We start from the raw sequence: 9,212 nt of genomic DNA on the forward strand, positions 1-9,212 counted from the left end.
AGGATAGTTCTTGGGTTGTTGAAAGAGAAGAAGTTGTTTGCCAAGTTTTTCAAGTGTGAGTTCTGGCTCAGTTCCATGGCATTTCTAGGGCATGTTGTGTCTAAGGATAGGATTATGATTGATCCCAAAAAGCTAGAGGTAGTTCGAGATTGGACTTGGCCTATTTCAGTGATCGAGATTCCGCGTTTTGTGGGCTTAGTGAGTTACTATCATCGGTTCGTGAAGGGGTTCTCATCTATTGCTTCTCATTTGACTCGTTTGACTCAGAAGGAGGTGCTCTTTCAATGGACCGATGAGTGCGAGGAGAGCTTTCAAAAGCTTAAGGCTTTTTTGACTTCAGCTCCGATTTTGGCTTTACCTGTAGAGGGTAAGGACTTTACAGTTCTTGTGATATTTCTCGTATTGGCTTGGGTTGTGTGTTGATGCATGAGGCTAAGGTTGTCGTGTACGCTTCGAGGCAGTTAAAGGTCCATGAGAAGAACTACCCCGCTTATGACTTAGAGTTGGTAGCGGTAGTCATTGCTTTGGAGATTTGGAGGCATTATCTATATGGAGTCCATTGTAAGGTCTTTACGGATTATCGTAGTCTTCAGCATGTATTCAGTCAGAGGGATCTGAATTTGAGGCAGCGTAGGTGGATGGAGTTTCTTAAGGATTATGACATGACAATTCTTTAACATCCGGAAAAAGCTAATGTGGTAGCTGTTGCGTTGAGTCGAAAGCCAGTGAGTATGGGTATCTTGGCACGTTTGATCATTGGGGAGCGTCCTTTAGCCATGGAGGTTCGGTGTTTGGCTAATAGTATGGTGAGCCCCGATATTTCAGAACCTGGAAAGGTTCTAGCTTTTGTTGATATAGTCATCTCTTTTGGAGCAGATTAAGGCCCATCAGTTTGAGGATGTGAAATTGTGTAAGATTTAAGATAAGGTGCTAAGTGGGGAAGCCAATGAAGCTATTCTTGATGAGGAGGGTGTTTTGAGGATTAAGAGGTGCATTTGCGTTCCTAGGGTTGGTGGTTTGATTAAGTTGATTTTGGAGAAGGCTCATTGTTCTAGATACTCCATTCATCCTGGTGCTACCAAGATGTATCGTGACTTGAGATAGCATTACTGGTGGGGTAGGATGAAGAGGGACAGAGACTTCATATCTAGTGTTTAAATTGCTAGCAGGTTAAGTACGAGCACCAGCGATCAGGTGGTGTGACTCAGAGGATGCCCATTCCCGAGTGAAAGTGAGAGAGGATAGCTCTGGATTTCGTGGTTGATCTACCGAAGACTTTGGGAAAGTTTGATGCCATTTGGGTTATTGTTGATAGGTTGACTAAGTCCGCGCACTTCATTCCAGTTCAGACTACTTACAACTCGGAGAAGTTGGCTAAGATCTACATTAGAGATCGTCAGATTGCATAGTGTGCCTATTTCCATCATTTCAGACAAAGGAACTCAGTTCACTTCCCATTTTACGGAGGATTTTGCAAAATGAATTGGGGACTCAGTTGGATCTTAGTACCGTCTTCCACCCACAGGTGTTAGAAGACATGTTGCGGGCTTGTGTAATCAACTTTGGTGGTCATTGGGACCAGTTCTTACCTTTGGCTGAGTTCGCCTATATAACAATTATCACTCGAGTATTGACATGACTCCATTTAAGTCTTTATATGGTAGGAGATGCAGATCTCTGATTGGTTAGTTTGATGCCTGCGAGGTAAGACCTTGGGCAACTGATTTGTTGAGAGAGTCCTTGGATAATGTGTAGCTAATACAGGAAAAGCTTCTTGCGACTCAGAGTAGGCAAAAGAAGTATGTGGATCGGAAGGTCCGGGATTTGGATTTCATTGTTAGTGATTAGGTTCTACTAAAGGTTTCACCCATGAAAGGTGTGATGCAATTTGGGAAGAAGGAAAAGTTGAGCCTAAGGTTTATTGGTCCCTTTGAGATTCTTCGTCGTGTCGGTCAAGTGGCTTATGAGTTGTCTTTGCCACCAAGTTTGTCAGCTGTTCACATGGTGTTCCATGTTTCCATGTTGAAGAAATACTATTCAGACGGCTCTTATATATTCATTGGGACTCGGTATTGTTTGATCAGAATCAGTTCTTCGAAGAAGAGCTGATAGCAATCTTGCATAGGCAAGTGAAGAAGTTAAGATCAATAGAGATAACTTCGGTTAAGGTCTTTTGTGCATTCAGTTGTGGAGGCTACATGCGAGACCGAGGCTGATATGCGTGCTAGATATCCTAGCTCTTTACTGATTCAGGTACCAATCATTCGTTTCCCTTTTTCTCCGTTCGAGGATGAACGGTTGTTTAATTGTATCTGATGTAATGACCCATTTGGTCGTTAAGGTATTTTGACTCTTTTACCCTTATTGACATTTCCCCTAGCTCCGTTAGAGCGTGTTTGACTTGTGGGGATGAGCAAAATGGTTTCCGAGGTAGTCGCGTGAGTCTTGGTCAAAATTGAGGAATTTAGAGGCTTTAAGTGAAAAATGGTTGACCAAAAGTTAACTTTTGTGTATACGATCCTTTTTGGGAATTTTTTTTGATACCATGAGGTTCGGAGAGTCAATTTTAACTTGGTAGAGGGGTTGTGCCTCAGGAACATTTTGGTCCTTGGGTTGGAATCTTGTTTTAGAGGCTTGAGGGGTTGACAGGGTCAAGATGACCTCTGTTGGGAATTCTGAGGGCACGGGTGAGTTTATAGTATGTTTTTACATTGGTATGCATGTTTAGTTTGTGTCAAGGAGGTCTAAGATGGGTATCGGGTTTTGGGTTGAAGTTAGTGAAAAACCAGATTTTTGCTGGTTTGATGTGCCGCATATGCGGACAATTGATATCTGCTTGGGGCCGGGTACGGCCAGAAGGCTTGATGCCAGGTGCAAGATCGTGTGAGTTCAAGAGGGTTCGCACCTGCGGAGTATTTTTCAGTAAGTGTGTGACCGCTCTTGCGGAAGTTCCACCGCACCTGCGAGATTGTGATATTTTAAGTGGGTTCGCACCAGCGGAATATTTTCCGCATGCGCAGTCTCGCATCTATGAGGGATTTGTCCGCAGATGTAGGATCACTGAAATTCAGAACTTAAATTCCCCATTTCGAAGCCATTTCTTTCATTCACAAAGTTGAAACCTAGAGAGAGATTGTGGGCTATTTAGTGGAGCTTTTGGGGAATACTTCTTTGGGGTAGGTTCCTTATACTCTCTTGTGATTTTAATATGTTTTAAGTATGGAATCACTGGTAAATATCATGAACTAGTTGGGAAAAATTGGGTCATAAACCCTAAGATGATTTTTATGAATCTTATTCAATCCAAACGAGTATTGTTGGGAAATTTCTTGATTTCTAATCATCTAATCAATGAGTAATTAGTCCCTAAGCTTGAATCTTCCTTTTATCTCAAGAATCTCGATTACGAAAATTAGGGGTTTTCTCTAAATTGGAAATTTTCGATTGATGATGAAATTAATGCTAAATTGGGACTAGTTTGTTATGATAATTAGTGTTTTGAATTCCTAAGTTTTGGGTTAACTTTTTCCAACTTGAGTTTCCTATTTTTGCCCTTGTGGGCCCGGATTCCCTTTTTTTTTTTTAAAGGTCATTTTTTATTTCGAATAGTATTATATCAATATGAGTATCGTTAGACTCGGAATATAATGTAGAATTACAAGCTGATAGACTTTGATTGTTTGGAGATGATTCGTAAAAGAAGGCACAAGTTGGATCGTTCAATAGTGCCTGCTCGGCACTGAAGTAGGTTACGGCTTACCATTTTGGTTAGACTCCGGTTAGAGAAGCGCATGTAAATGTTAGTTATGATGGGGAAAGCATGATAGGCCTTTGGGCATGGTGTAGAGGTTAAATCCAATTAGGTTGGTATTGTCAACTGTTATGTGGGCTTGTCGCTATACGTGTCATATTTGTGATATGTGTTTGCATTCATCTCTCTTTTGATATCTCACTTATCATCTAGAAAGTAAGGAATATGAAAATGACATGATTTGTGATGTGTACTTTATGGCAAGTATGGATGAGTTTTGATATGAACTACTATTGATGTTGACATCATGCATGACATGCACTCTTATTTCATATGATTATATGATATGAATTGTGACTGGAAATGATGATAAGTGAGAGAGAGTAGCCTCTGAGGTCTCTGTCGGAGAGCGTAAAAGAGAGATGAGAGTCTGTGATCTGAGGTTATTATCGGAGAGAAAATGAGTGCTCGTGATCCGAGGTCATTTATCGGGACGGGCAGTACATGGATTTCACGAGTCCCCCATGGGTCATGGCTATGTAGCATTACCTTTAGCATGTGTGTACGGATTGGAAAGGTTGCCAGTGCATTGCATTGCATATACATTCACTCATTTATCTTTGACTGTGTACATGGCATCTTATACATTTGGTTGATGTTATGTCACGACCCAACTGGGGGCCATGACGGGTCGTGACAAAAGTGGTATCAGAGCAGTTCAGTCCTAGGAAGTGTCTACGAGCCATGTCTAGTAGAGTCTTGTTTATGGTGTGTTGCGCGCCACACTAATAAACAGGAGGCTACAGGGTATTTAGGAAAAATGACCATCTTTCTTCTTATGAGATCGTGCGATAGAGCCGTGCATAAGATTTTCTCCTCCCTAATAGTGTGCTATGATTTCAGAAATGCCACCAAAGGGAAAAGCTACCCCCGCCCAGAAGGGCAAGATTACGATGAAAAGGCGGGTAGAAAGAGAGCCACCAATGAATGTAGAAGAGGGTGAATCACATAATGAGGCTCCGTCTAATGCCTCTTCTACTCCGCCTATTATAGAAGAATAAGAGGGAGCTTCAGCTCCGAGCTCCACTATGCCTCCGAGTTCCTCCACCGGCTACTTCGGGTCAACAAGTGACCGAGGCTATTCATCTATTGACGCGATTTTGTTGCGGCCCGAGGCACGGCGGCGAATGCGGGTCCAAGTGATCGGCGGTAGTGCAGGCCCGTGATTTCATGAGTTTGAATATGCCAGAATTTTTCGGGTCAAAGCCGGATGAAGACTCCCAAAGTTTTATCGATGAAATGTTGAGAACATTGAAGATTATTCATGCCTAGCGGCGAATCTGTAGAGGTTGGCATCTTATAGACTCCGAGATATGGCGGTATTATGGTACAATAATTGGATATCATCGAGAAAAGAGAACTCGCCCCTTCCCGTTTGGCAAGAATTTGTAGATGCTTTCATCCGCCACTATTTGCCCTCGAAGTCCGCCGAGCTAGAGCAGATAGGTTCTTAAATCTAAAACAATGAAATATGAGTGCCCGGGAATATAGCCTTCAGTTTAAGTCATTGGCTAGATATGCCCCGACTATGGTGGCCGACATGGGAGATAGGGTGCACAGGTTTGTGAGTGGTTTAGGGCCACATTTATTTAAGGATTGTTTGACGGCTTCATTGCAAGATGGGATGGATATTTCCCGCATTCAAGCCCATGCCCAGAATTTAGAAGGATAACAGCATCCGCAAAGGGGTGATCATGATATTATAGAGGGCAAAGCAAGAGGGCCAGATCTATAGGGGCAGGTAATGATTATAGAGGGGGATCAAGGTAGTCACATTCTAGACACTCAGGCCAGTCGGTGACTAGTGCACCTCCACGATTTACAGGTAGGAGGTTTGATCGCTCCTTTCGTTCAGGACAGGGTCAGAGTTCGAGGGCCTCAGGTTCTCAGTTTGGGGGAGATTATAGCCAGAGGAGACCCACCCCCAGTACCGCGATGCAGCCAGTGCGGTAGATTACATTCCGGATAGTGTCACCAAGGTTCAGATGCTTGCTATGCCTGTGGCCAGGTTGGGCACATGATGCGAGATTGCCCATCGATGAGTGGTAGAGTTGGGGTTCAGTCCACAGGATCAGCGGCTGGTTCTTCTTCAGTGCGCCCGGTAGGGCAGACTCCCCAGATTCCAGCAGGCCGAGGTAGAGGCCGAGGGGGAGCATCTACTTCAGGTGCCACTCAGCCCCGTATGTATGCTTTAGCTGGACGACAGGATCTTGAGTCCTCCCCGGATGTGGTTACAGGTACATTATCCGTATTTTCCCATGATGTGTATGCATTGATAGATTCGGGTTCTACCCTATTTTATATTACTGCGTATGTTGCTGGTCGTATTGGGGTGAAACCTGAGCCAATCAAACCTTTTTGGGTATCTACTCTGGTTAGGGATCCCGTGATAGCTAGACAAGCGTACAAAAATTGTATAATTGTGATATGCGACCGCCAGACTAAAGCTGATTTAGTTGACCTGGAAGTGTTAGATTTCGATATGATTATGGGTATGGATTGGTTAGCCTCATGTTATGCTAATGTTGATTGCCGAATAAAAGTAGTTCGATTTCAATTTCCGGGAGAGCTTGTGCTTGAATGGAAGGGTAATACAGCATCTCCAAGAGGTAGTTTTATTTCCTACCTTATGGCAAGAAAGATGATAGCTAAAGGCTATATTTATCATTTAGTCCGAGTTCAGGATACTGAAGCAAAGTCGCCAACCTTCCAATCCGTTCCGGTAGTGAATGAATTTGTAGATGAACTTCCAGGCTTTCCCCTGGAAAGAGAGATTGATTTCGCTATTGATGTGTTGCTGGATACCAAGCCTATTTCTAATCCTCCTTACCGAATGGTTCGTTAATTGAAAGAGTTAAAGGCACAGTTGAAAGATTTGCTTGAGAAGGGGTTTATTAGACCCAGTTCATCACCGTGGGGAGCACCAGTCCTATTCGTGAGAAAGAAAGATGGTTCCTTATGGATGTGTATCGATTATAGGCAGTTGAATAAGGTGACGATAAAGAACAAATATCCTCTCCCAAGGATTGATGATATGTTTGATCAATTACAAGGTGCCAAGTGGTTTTCCAAAATAGACTTGAGGTTGGGTTATCATCAAGTGAGAGTGAGAGAAGAAGATATTCCCAAAACAGCTTTCAGAACAAGATATGGCCATTATGAATTCCGGGTGATGTCATTTGGGTTAACTAATGCTCCGGCAGTGTTCATGAATTTAATGAATAATGTATTCAGGCCTCTCTTGGATCTATTCGTAATAGTATTTATTAACGATATTCTGGCATACTCTCGCACAGAATCAGAACATGCAGATCATTTATGTATTGTTCTTGGAATTCTTCGAACTCAAGAATTGTATGCAAAATTTTTAAAGTGCGAGTTTTAGCTGAATTCTGTGACACTCTTAGGTCATGTTATTTCAGATGATGACATTCGAGTTGATACTCAGAAAATTAAAGCTGTGAAGACTTGGCCAAGGCCTACGATGCCTACAGAAGTTCGTAGTTTTCTGGGATTGGCAGGTTACTATAGAAGGTTCGTAGAGGGATTTTCATCTATTTCAGCCCCATTGACAAAGCTAACCCAGAAGTCAGCTAAATTTCAGTGGAATGATGCTTGTGAGCATAGCTTTCAGGAATTGAAAGATAGGCTAACTTCAGCTCCAGTCTTGACACTCCCAGAAGGCCAGATGGTTATGTTATATATTGTGATGCTTGCGGTATTGGGTTAGGATGTTTGTTAATGCAGCATGGTAAAGTTGTCACTTATGCTTCGAGACAGCTGCGGAAACACGAAAAGAACTACCCAACTCATGATCTCGAATTGGCTGCAGTTATTCATGCATTAAAGATGTGGAGACATTACTTGTATGGTGTGCATGTTGATATCTATATAGATCACAAGAGTCTTCAATACATTTTTAAACGATGAAGGAGTTGAATACGCAGGATGAGGCGGTGGTTAGAATTATTGAAAGATTATGATGTGAATATTTTATACCACCCCGGGAAGGCAAATGTAGTAGCTGATGCGCTTAGCCGCCGATCAATGGGTAGCCTATGTGAAGTTCCTTCGAAAAAGAAAGAATTGATTCATGAGCTCCACCAACTAGCTAATCTTGGAGTACGTTTAATTGATTCAGGTAGTGCAGGAGTTGGTATTAATAATCCCATAGTTTCGTCCTTGAATATGGAAGTGAAAGAGCGTCAATATGAAGATCCTCAGTTGAGTCACTATAGAGACACATTTCATGAAAAAGAGAAGTCTCCATTTGAAACTTCTGTGGATGGAATTCTTAGATACCGAGATAGGCTATGTGTTCTGAATGTTGCAGAATTGCGTCGTCGAATTCTAGAAGAAGCTCATAATTCTCGGTATTCTATCCATCCAGGAACGACAAAGATGTATCATGATCTTAAGTTAATTTATTGGTGGGATGGATTGAAGAAAGACATAGCAGAATTTGTAGCCCAATGTCCAAATTGCCAGCAAGTGAAAATTGAACATCAAAAGCCAGGAGGATTATTGCAAGCAATGGAAATCCCTACTTGGAAATGGGAAGTGATCAATATGGATTTCATTGTGGGATTACCTCATTCCCAGGGCAAGTATGATTCCATATGGGTGATCGTGGACAGACTCACGAAAGCAGCTCATTTCTTCCTGTCAGAACCACATACTCAGCAGAAGATATGCGAGGTTGTATCTCAAGGAGATTGTGCGACTCCATGGTATTCCGATATCCATTATCATAGATAGAGGAGCGCAATTTACAGCTAAGTTCTGAAAATCCTTCCAAGAAGGTTTGGGTACTCAAGTAAAGCTATGCACGACATTTTATCCGCACGACATTTTATCCGCAGACTGATGGACAAGCCAAACGTACCATCAGACCTTGGAAGATATGCTACGAGCATGCGTTCTAGATTTCGGTAGTAGTTGGGATGACCACTTACCCCTTATTGAGTTCGCATATAATAATAGCTACCATTCCAGTATTCAAATGGCTCCGTATGAAGCCTTATATGGAAGGAAGTGCAGGTCTCCAATTGGATGGTTTGAAATAGGAGAAGTACAGCTAATAGGCCATGAGTTGATCCAACAAGTAGTAGAAAAAGTCAAGGTGATCCGAGATCGATTATTGACAGCCCAAAGTCACCAAAAATCTAATGTGGACAACCGCCGGCGAGACTTAGAATTTCAAGTTGATGACTGGGTATTTTTGAAGGTGTCACCAATAAAAGGGGTGATGAGATTTGGTAAGAAAGGAAAGTTAAGTCCTCGATACATTGGACCCTATAAGGTTATCCGCAAGGTGGGTCAAGTAGCTTATAAATTGGACTTGCCTCCAGAGCTTGAATCGGTGCATCCAGTTTTCCATGTCTCAATGCTCCGCAAGTGT

The sequence above is a fragment of the Lycium ferocissimum genome, chromosome 1 (assembly GCF_029784015.1).
Source record: "Lycium ferocissimum isolate CSIRO_LF1 chromosome 1, AGI_CSIRO_Lferr_CH_V1, whole genome shotgun sequence".
Classification (NCBI taxonomy): Eukaryota; Viridiplantae; Streptophyta; class Magnoliopsida; order Solanales; family Solanaceae; genus Lycium; species Lycium ferocissimum.